We start from the raw sequence: 10,860 nt of genomic DNA on the forward strand, positions 1-10,860 counted from the left end.
CCATTGTTTCTGGGGTGAGATGGAATCTCAGTGTTGGTTTAATTTGTGTTTCTCAAATGACTAATGATGTTGAACATTTTTTCATGTATTTATTCACCATTAGTATTTCTTCATCTGAGAAGGGAAAATTCATCTCAGATGCCCATTTTTAGATTGGGTCTTTGAATTTTGGGGGCCTGATTTTTTTTAATTCTTTATATGTCCTAGATGGAAGACCTTTGTCTGAGGGGCAATAAGACCCTGTATCATTTTTGTTGTTTTTGTTTTGTTTTGTTTTTGTCTGTGATATTGTTACTTTGTTATTTTTAATTCTCTTTAAAATAAAAATATGGCTTTGTGCCACGTCTGGCTGTGGTCAGCAGTGTCTCCTGCTGGGCCCCGGTGGGACTCTCTGGGACACCTCAGCTGCTGTCCTCAGCTCAGGCCTGAACCCACATCACTACATGGCACTGACGGACTGTGCTTGACTAAAGGCTGGCCTTCCGTTCATTCCCTTTTCTTTTCCTTCCTCTTTCCCTTTTTCAGACTTACTCGCAGAGGGCTGGCTCCCTCGGGCACCTCCACCCAGGGCTCTGTCCTGAGCCCCTTCCTTGGGCCCCTTCCAGGGGACCCACCTGGGGCTCCGCTGCTGAGCACCAAGTCTGAGCTCCTCTGCAAGAAATGTGCAGGGCAGTGTGTCCGCCAAAGGACCCAGATCACAGGAGCTCACGGACCAGCCCTGCCCAGCTGTACCACGGGACAACTGCCGGGCTGCCACCCCGGGTGGGAGCAGGGCAGACGGGAGCCTGACACCCCAGGGAGGCACCGCTCCAGGGCTCACTGCTCTGAGCTCAGTGCTGGCTGACGACATGCAGTGACCGTGCCCGCCGCTGTCCTGGCTGCTGCGCTGGCTCCCACGTGCCCAGTCCGGGGCTGGTCACTCTTACCCGAAGCCTCACGTCCGCTGACCGGGGAGCCTGAGCCTGCGGAGAGGCCATCAGGTATGGATGGGGATTCGCAGAGCTACCAAGAACCAAGCGGGCTTGCTTCTCCCCCTCAGGACTCTGACAGTGGTTGGAGGAAGGGCTTTGTGCCATGGGCAATGACTGACTGACGAGGAAGGACAGCAGCCCGCAGGTTGGCTCTGTCAAGACTGAGGGACAGACACCAGCCCCCAGCCGGACACAGTCCTGCCTTCCAATCCTCCAGGCCCCAGAGACCCAGGGCCCCAGCCCAGGCGCACCTGAGTCCTAGCTCCTGAGCACAGCAGCCGGGCACTGCCCTGTCCCTGAGGAAGGAGACTGAACGTGGCCAGGCAACCACCCTGATATGGGCTCTGTGCTGGTTTGGGGGGTATTTTTGCAAGGGGAACAATATAACAGAGGACATATATTTTATAAGATTATCTGTAATAGTCACCCAAAGAACGATACACAAGAAAGCGCAGGAAATCTGCCCATACACTAAGACCAAGGAATCTAGCTGAGGGCCAGATCCCATGGAAATGTCCTACATGAGTCCAGCTGAAGACCTAGCGCCCATAACAGTGCCTCCCATGAGTCCAACTGGTGGCCCAGAGCCCATGACAATATCTCATGCAGGCCTGTTTCACAGATCTGCTGGGAAGGCCCAAAGGTCAGTGGTGGAATCTAGGAAGTCTGTGGCAGCAGGATGAAGGATCTGTGCTAGCAGGCTGAGGGATCTGCACTGGAGCCAGGAAGCAATGTGCAAAAAACCAGAGCTCCCCTGAAAAGTACCACAGCCATCCTCAGTGACAGCGAGGTCCTGAGCTCCTCCAATGAAGAAGACAGATGAGTTCCCATGAGGTGAGCCAACACGGCAAGCTTCTCCAGGAGACCGGCAGTGCACCATCTTCCCCACCGGAGCCAGGAAGCGATGCTCAAAGTGAGAACCAGAGCTTCCCCAAAGTGAACCAAAGCCATTCTCAGCAACCACAAGGTCCCGAGCTCCTCAGAGGATGAAAACAGCCAAGCTCATCAGAAAAGCCAGCATGACAAGCTCCTCCAAAAGAACCAACAGCTCCTTACAGCTCCCAGCAGCCTCTCTCCGCTCCCAACAGCCTTCTTTGCTTCTTCTCCAGTTCTGCCTCTTATGCTGCTGGCAACAGTCCCCAGGTGGGCCTCCCACACCCACACCATGCTGACTCAGTTCAGCTGGGGTTATAAGCTGACCACCAGTTGTCAGTCCACTACAGACTCCAAGGACAAAAAGGACCGGCTCCTTCCACCTTCTTCTCACGGGAGGGACCCGATTCGACCCATCTCACAGAAACACCCAACCTCGGGCAGTGGGCTCTGGGAGTGGCCCAAGGGAGAGGGGGCAGCGAGGCCAGTCACAGGCAGGGTCAGAGTGTGATGGCCAAGGCAGTAAAGTCTCTCTCAGGAAGACCCGGGAGGGGCACCAGCAGGGGGTGGCTCTGACGTGTGTCATGGAACAGGTATCTGACACGCGTGGGGCCTGGCGCAGTGGGATGGCGGGATGGGCCTCCGTTGCTGGGCACCACAACGCCCTGCGGAAGGAAGGGCGATAGCAACCAGGTGAGCAACAGCACAGGGAGCTGCTGCAGAACCCAGGAGCCTCTGCTACAAGGGCCTGCGGTTCCTCTGAGCTTGGCAACCCAGCTGTGACTCGGGCTCGGCTTGCAGAGGCAGCCAGAGAAGAGAGTGCAGGACCCCCGGATGGTCGTGGGACTGGGGTCAGGAGGATGTGGGGATGCTGGGGACAGCTGGGGATTGGGGTGAGTTGGAGATGGAGAGGGGAAAGGAGAGTTCTGCCTGTAACGTGGCTGTGGTCGTTCTGCTGACCGAACCGCTGGGCAGGTGATGACCCAGCTGGTCCTGGGGCACAGGCACCGTGGGCTGCTCGGTCTGCAGGCCCAGTGCCCTGAGGCATGCAAGAGGGAGGTCTCAAGGTGCCAGCCTTGCACCTGGGGTCCTCACAGTTATCTGAGAGGTGGCAGCTGGACTCCTGTTCCTGAGGGTGCGCCCCAGCTTGCTGAGATGCCATTCAACCCACAGAGGGCTTGATCCAATCCCACTTCCGGCACCTCGGCTCTGCCTGGCCTCCTCCAAGGCTTGGAGCTTTATACAAGGGGACCCAGCTGCCAGACCCACATCAGAGCCTGTAAATTTGAAGACACGAGCTCAGGCATACAGAGCTGCAGCCTCCTGCATCCCCTGCTCTGTCGCAGGAAGCTGGAGCCAGCCCCTTCGCCCTGCCTGGGCAGTTTTGGGGTGCACCGTACTTGTGGATCTCCCTCAGATGCAGAGGAAGGGCGTGCCCGCCTGTCCCTTTAACAGGTGCCAAGGCTGGGAAATTTACAGGCACCAGGACATCTGAGCCTTTCCCAAAAGCTGGGCTGCCTCCTTCCTGGGGTCCCAGAGGCCCTGGGAGAAGGGATCCTGCCCATGACCCCAGAGGGGGTTAAACAGAGGGCGTGCTGAGGAAGCCAGGGGCAGACACTGGCCTCAGAGTTCTGCAGGAGCCCGGGAGGGAGTTCACTGGAGCCCTGGAAGGGAAGCTCCATCAGTCACATCCCTGATATGAGGAGCCACTGGGACGGGAAACGGGAGGCAGAAGAGGGCCACCCAGCCTTTCCATAGCTGGGTGCTGGGGGCCTAAGTCACAGGGGCAGAGTGAGGGAGTTAGGACTCACCCCGTGTGTCCAGGAGAATTTCTAGTCCAATTCACGTTCCATCCCTAAGAGCGGCACACGGGACGATACCGCCCTGGTGCGGCTTTGCTGGAGCCAGATGCGCTTCTGCCTACATCAACACAGCCCCGCCGCGCAGCCTCTGGCTCCCGTTGGGTCCCCAAGCACTTACAAAGTCAGAAATAGCTGAAAAGTAATAAAGACATAGATTTTTAAAATAAAAGCAGGCTCCATTTCTGGCACTGAGCTGCCCAGAAGCCAGAGCAACGAGAGATGTGTGGCCTATTTTGAGATTCACACTGTTTTTATCATGCCTGTAAACCCAGCCGGGCAGCGCCAAGAGCAGAGTGCAGACCCGAGTCTCTGGAGCCCCGGGCACCTGCCCAGTGCTCTGTGGATCCTTACCCTGTCAGGCTGGGTGCCAGCCCAGGTGAGGCGTGTCAAAGCTCCTTCCCAGATGTCCCCTGGCTGTTGTCCCCTCACCTGCAGACCAGTGTCCCAGTTCTGGGCTACAGATGAGCTGTGCGGGCACTTCTGCACTGTGTCAGGGGACTGGAGGCAGCCTGCCCACGGGGACTGAGGTCCCCCACACCTAAGGTCCCTGCAGGAAGGTGGTGAGATAGAGGGAATGGACGACACTCCCAGCAGGTAATTTTTACTTTTCTCCCGTGACTGCCCCAAACAGCCCCCTGGCTACACCTGGCAGCCTAGCGCCACTCAGAAGACATCTGCCTTGGCTGCAGCAGGCTTTGGTCACCAATCCGTTCCCAGTGGACTCCACACTGGAGCTCTCCTGATGGTGATGCCCCTCTGCAGCCTCCTCAGCCGGCTCCACAGGGCCCATGCTCTCCCCAGACACAGACACTGCCCATGGGGGCACCCACACCCTCAGTGGGTACAGCCCAGGTGCTGCAGGATGAGCCCTAATAAAGCCTTTCCCAGTGGCAGATTCACCTACTTGTGATTTCAATCTCAAGCGGAGCATGCTGAGCAGTATACTAAGCCGGTAACAGCAAAGGCCACCAGCACCATATGCAGGCAGCAGACGGGGCTGGTGACACTGAAGGCAGCCAGCAGTGGAGAACAAGGGACAGAAATGCAGAGTGGAGGGCAGCTGCCATCTCCAGTGAGGCCAGAAGAGTTCCTAAGACCTGCAGGTACCTACTGGCTCCAGACAGCAATGTCTCAGTCGCTGTCCTCCTCACTGAGACTCAAAACTCAGCACCTGAGATTTGAAGGAGCAGAGGTTTATTTCGGTGCTCAGTGTTTAGAGGGTTCAGTCCATGGTTGGCTGCCTTCAAGGCAGGCAGCATGGCAGAGGCGAGTGGTGGAGGAGAGCTGCTCACAGCACGGTGGCCAGAAAACAGAGTGGAAGCAGGAGGCAGGGAGGGAGACACATCTCTCCAGGCCATGCCCCATAATCCAATCACCTTCCCAAGCCCCACCCGTGTGCCACAAGGCTTTAGGAGAACACCTGGATATAAACCTGACACCCAAGGAGGGCCACGGATACTATAAGAACTAATCACACTGGCCTTCAAAGCACAGGCTGTCAACACAAAGGAGCTGCCTTTACCAATGTATGATTGCTGTGCGACTGAAGCAAGAACCCTTGGCTGATGGGTGGCATCTCAGAAGCCAGCACGGAAGCTTCCCTGCAGAGGGCCCTGAACAAAACAGCAGGCAGCAATGACGGCCACTGGCAGGCTCAAGAATCAGCTCCACCTCATTTCCGTCCTGCACGTGGTCAAGCATCTGTGCTGGTAGGTGGCAGTAGGAGGACTTAAAAGTAGGGACCTGGGTTCTTCAGCAGTTACTTGACTGTGGGATGCCCCAGGGGACCAGGAGACTTAGCTCATGCCTATCACTGTCTGCCCTGCTTTGGGAACAGGAGATGACCCACTAAGAGGAGGAAAGTCACTGGCCACACACAGAGACAGCAGCCTCCCCACCTGGACCCGCCCTCACCCAGCTCCAGATGAGGATGAGTCAGATAGGCTGGTCCCACAAGGTTAAGGCCACTCCCTACCACTCCCTGACCTCTACCAGGACCTCCCCAGTGCCAGGGTCCCGGATTTCATGTGCAGAACCACTGATGGTGAAGTTCCCTTGTGGCCCTTATCTTAATCACAAATCATCAGATCAGTTTCTCAGTCAAATACGCATACTCCAGTGAAGGCTTGAGGCCAGGTGGCTGTATAACAGAGACTCCCTGCAGGATCTGTGCTCCCAAACTCAAGACACACCCTTAGAATTCAAACTGTACTTCCTTCATTTCACAGCCATGCCCCACACCATCTGACCAGCAAAACAGCAAAGGGGAAATAAATATTAAAAAGTACAGAGTGTGGATGATGCAGGAGGTCGCCTCTGATCTGTGTGAGACTGGAGCACTCTCCAAGCAAGGAGGGTGCTGCTGGCAGTGGGAACGGGGGGACAAAAGTCCACAGTCAGAGAGGAACCCACTGTGCTACCAGAAAGGGGCAGGGAACAGAACAAGCCCTCTGCACTGGAAACAATGATAACATGCTCATTTAGTGGCTCAATGTAGCCACTCCACAGCATACTACATGTGAATTTCAGAGCTTTATGTCACGCATGGTCAGTACAACTTTTGTTGTCAATTTCAAAAACAAAAATATATTTTAATTTTTTAAAAATAGAAATCTGAAGTCAATAATATAAGTTAGGAAACTTTGAAAAAAAGAACAATTTAAATCTAAAGGAAACAGAAGAAAAGAAATAACAAAATGAACAGAAGGCAATGGAATAAAAAACAGGACAACAACTGAGAAAACTAGCAAAGCCAAAAGCTGGTTCTTCAAAAAGATGGATCAAACTCATAAACCTCTAGCAAAGCTAACCAACAAAAAGATGAAACACATGAGTTACTAATACCAGAAATAATCCTATTCCTATCACAACTGACCCCATGGACATGCAAGGATAATAAAAGAATCTATCAACAATTCTATGTCCATAAGTTTTATAACTTAGATGAAATGGATCAATTCCTAGAAAGACACAATCTGCCATGATTCACACACAAAAAAAAATCTAGTGGGCCTAGTTGGTGAGTTTGCCTATTTAAAAAGGCATTGATAATTAATGACCTAAGAAAGAAAGTCCGGGCCCAGATGATCTCACTGGTAAATTCCAACCCAAAATGTAAGGGAGAAATGGTACCAATTCCCTCCCATCTCTCCCAGGAAACAAAAGCAGATGGAAAACCTTCTAATTCATTCTGGAAGGTCATCATGGCCCTAATGCTAAAACCAAATGGAAAAGATAGGATCTTGCAACAGACTCAAATCCCCAAAAGCCAACTATACCTGGAAGACATTTCTATGAAATATTCATTTCCTCAGGGTTCTAAAGTGTAGCAACACAGCTACTTGCCATAAGCAACTTACCAGCATCAACCCAGGAGTTGAACTAAAAAAATAAACAAAATGAAAAGACCCTTAAGCAAGATACAACCCCAGATTTACAGCTAACCAAAGGCAAACCTTGAGGGTAATGAGGTGCAACAATTCAAAAGGCGCCCACTGGAGCTTCTGAAATGGGAAGAGCTGAAGTAACAAAATAGATTAATAAAGATCTAGAAAAAATCAAATAAAAATAATTTCTCAGATAACTACAGAGATTGTGACCATACTGAAAGCCATGGTTAGTGATTCTACAGCAGATATAGATTTTTAAAAAATTAGAGAACCTTAGGAAAATGATGGAAGCCATGAATGCCCAACATAAGAAAGAAATGGAATCCATGAAACAGATTTAAACAGATATCCAGGAGATTAAAGATTCCATTGAAAGATATGCAGCAGAATGAGTCAATGTAAGGACACACTATCAGATATAGAAGACAGGATGTGGTTAGCAATCATGAAAAGAAATATTTCTTAAAAATAGCAAGGGACCACAAAAAATCAACCTAGCAGTTGCTAGATGATGCAAAGAATAATAACAGAAGATTGATTGAAGTCAAGAAAAAACCAGGAGCTAGCACAAATGACATTAAAAAATCCTGTTCACAGAAGTAATGGCAGAAAACATCCCAAGCAGGGGAAAATAATTTAACATAGAGTTAAGCAAGACATATAGAACTCCAATTAGCCATGATCAAAAGAAAATGCACAACAAGGCATATAATAGTGAAGACTACCAAGGAGATATAAAAATTCTGAATGACCCAATATCAGTTAATGAAATTGAAAATGTAATTAAAAACTTACCAACAAAGAAGATCTCAGGTCCTGATGGATTCACAGCTGAATTCTATAAGAAACTGAGAGAAGATTTCATGCCAATACTCCTCAAACTCTTCAATGAAACTGAAAGGGAAGCAATTCTCCCTAACTCATTTCTGGAGGCAAGTACCAAAACCAGAGAAAGACTCAACCAAAAAAAGAGAACAACAGGCCAGTCTCCATAGTGAACATGGATGCAAAAATCCTCAATAAGATACTGGCAAACAGTGCAGCAATCATCGAGAAGGTTATACACTATGACTAAGTGGGATTCATCACAGGGATGCAGGGATGATTCAACATACACAAATCAATAAACACAATCAACACCATATCAACAGAGCCAAAGACAAAAACCACATGATCATCTCAATAGATACAGAAAAAGCTTTTGACAAAGTACAACACTCATTCATGATTAAAAACCCTATAGAAAATTGGAATAGATGTTCTTTATCTCACTCTGATAAAAACCATCTATGATAAACCAACAGCCAATATCACACTAAATGGACAAAAACTGAAAGCGATCACTGTAAAATCAGGAACAAGACAAGGATGTCCACTATCACAACTCCTTTTCAGTATAGTTCTGCAAACATTAGCCAGAGATATTGTACAATAGAGAGAAATAAAAGGAATAAGGATAGGAAAGGAAGAAGTGAAATTATCATTATTCTCAAATGACATGATACTCTACATAGAAGACCCCAAAAACTCCACCAAAAGACTCGTAGAATTAATAACCAAAGTCAGCAGCATAGCTGGATACAAAATCAACACTCAAAAACCAATAGCATTCCTGTACACAAACAACAAACTCACAGAGAGAGAAATTAGGGAAAAAACACCCTTCACAATAGCATCCAAAAAATTGAAATACTTAGGAGTCAATCTAACAAAGGAAGTAAAAGATCTATACAGTGAAAATTACAATACTCTGAAAAAAAGAGATGAAAGAGGATTTCAGAAAATGGAATGATATCCTTCATTCTTGGGTAGGAAAAACCAATATAGTGAAAATGGCCATACTTCCAAAATTATTATACAGATTTAATGCAATCCTGATCAAAATATCTTTAGCATATCTCACAGAATTAGAAACAACATTCCTATAATTCATTTGGAACTAGAAGCGATCTAGAATAGCAAAAGCAGTTCTGGGCAACAAAGGCAAAGCAGGGAGCATCAAAATCCCCGATTTAAAATTATACTACAAAGCTCCTGTGATAAAAACAGTGTGGTACTGGAAAAACAAACAGACCCAGGATCAGTTGAACAGATTAGAAGATATAGAAACAAAACCAGACATACTCAGCCACCTTATCTTTGACAAAGGTACCAAACAAATTCACTGAAAGAAAGATGGCCTCTCTAATAAGTGGTGCTGGAAAAACTGGCTTTCTATATGCCAAAGATTAAAACTAGATGCATATCTTTCACTGTGCACTAAACTAAAATCAAAATGGATCAAAGACCTAAATATTAAAACAGAAACACTAAATCTGCTGAAAATTAGACAAGGTAGAACTCTTGAAGACATTGGTGTAGGCAAAGACTTTATGTTTGGTTTTTTTGTTTGTTTGTTTGTTCGTTTCCAGTACCGGGAATCAAACTCATGACCTCGCGCTGCCAGGCAGGCATTGTGCCACTGAGCTAAATCCCTAGCCCAGACTTTATGAATAAAACCTGAATTTCACAGGAACTATCACAAAGAATCAACAACTGGGATCTCATCTTATTAAAAAGCTTTTGCTGTGCAAAAGCAACCACCAAAAGAGTGAAGGGACAATCCACAGTGTGGGAAAAATTTTTACCAACTGTTCCTCAGACAAAGGACTAATGTCTAGAAAATATAAAGAACTCAAAAGAATCATACCCCCCAAATTTAAAAACCCAATCCAAAAATGGGCATCTGAAAGAAATAGATATTTTTCAGATGAATAAATACAAACAGTAAATAAATATATGAAAAAAATTTTCAGTATCACTGGTCATTTAAGAGATGCAGAGTAAAACAACACTATCTCATCCCAGAAAGAATGGCTACTATCAAGAAACCAACTGATAACAAATGCTGGTGGAGCTGTGCGGGAAAAGAAATCTTTCCCCACTGTTGGTGGGAGTGTAGACTGGTGCAACCACTGTGGAAATCAGTGTGGAGATTCCTCAAAGAGACTGGAACTAGAGGTTCCATTCAATCCAGGTATCCCCTTTCTTGGTATCTTCCTAAAAGAATTAAAAGCATCATACCACAGCAATATATGCACACCCATGTTTATAGTGGCACATTTTATAATAGCTAGATCTTGGAAACAGCCCAAATGCCCATCAACCAATGAACGGATAAAGAAGATGTGGGATTTTTATACAATGGAGTACTACACTGGCATGAAGAAGGATAGTCTTGAGACATCTCTAGTTAAATGGATGTACCTTCAGACCAGATGCTTAAGTAAAATAAATCGGACACACATGAGTAAATACCACATGGTTTCTGTGGTATGAGAAATCAGAAGTGTACATAAGGACAAAATATATAATAAATATTAGGAAATGGGAAGAAAATGTTCAGATGAGAAGGGGAACAAGGCAGGGGAAGGGGGAAGGAAGAAAGGGACAAGAAAAAAAGAAAGAAAAAATGAAAGCAAAGCTTTTGTAAATAAGGAAAAGAAGAGGGTGTTCATGGGATGGGAAGGGAATGGGAAAAAAAAGAAGCAAGTTATATCCTGTACAGGCAGAAATTTCTTAGGATGAATGTTATGATAATGTATGTCTAAATCTACCAGTAAAATAAAAATTTTTAAAAAAATAATAAAACAGCACCAAATTTTTGATATTTAGGCATTTCAAGTTTAACAAAACATATGCAGCAGACTAGGTAACCTAGGGAATCTTCTTCCTGCTTGCTATTTATCTATCTTCTATTTTGCTCCTTATTTATAATATTTGTAT

The sequence above is a fragment of the Chinchilla lanigera genome, unplaced genomic scaffold (assembly GCF_000276665.1).
Source record: "Chinchilla lanigera isolate Chin_1 unplaced genomic scaffold, ChiLan1.0 scaffold00137, whole genome shotgun sequence".
Lineage (NCBI taxonomy): Eukaryota > Metazoa > Chordata > Mammalia > Rodentia > Chinchillidae > Chinchilla > Chinchilla lanigera.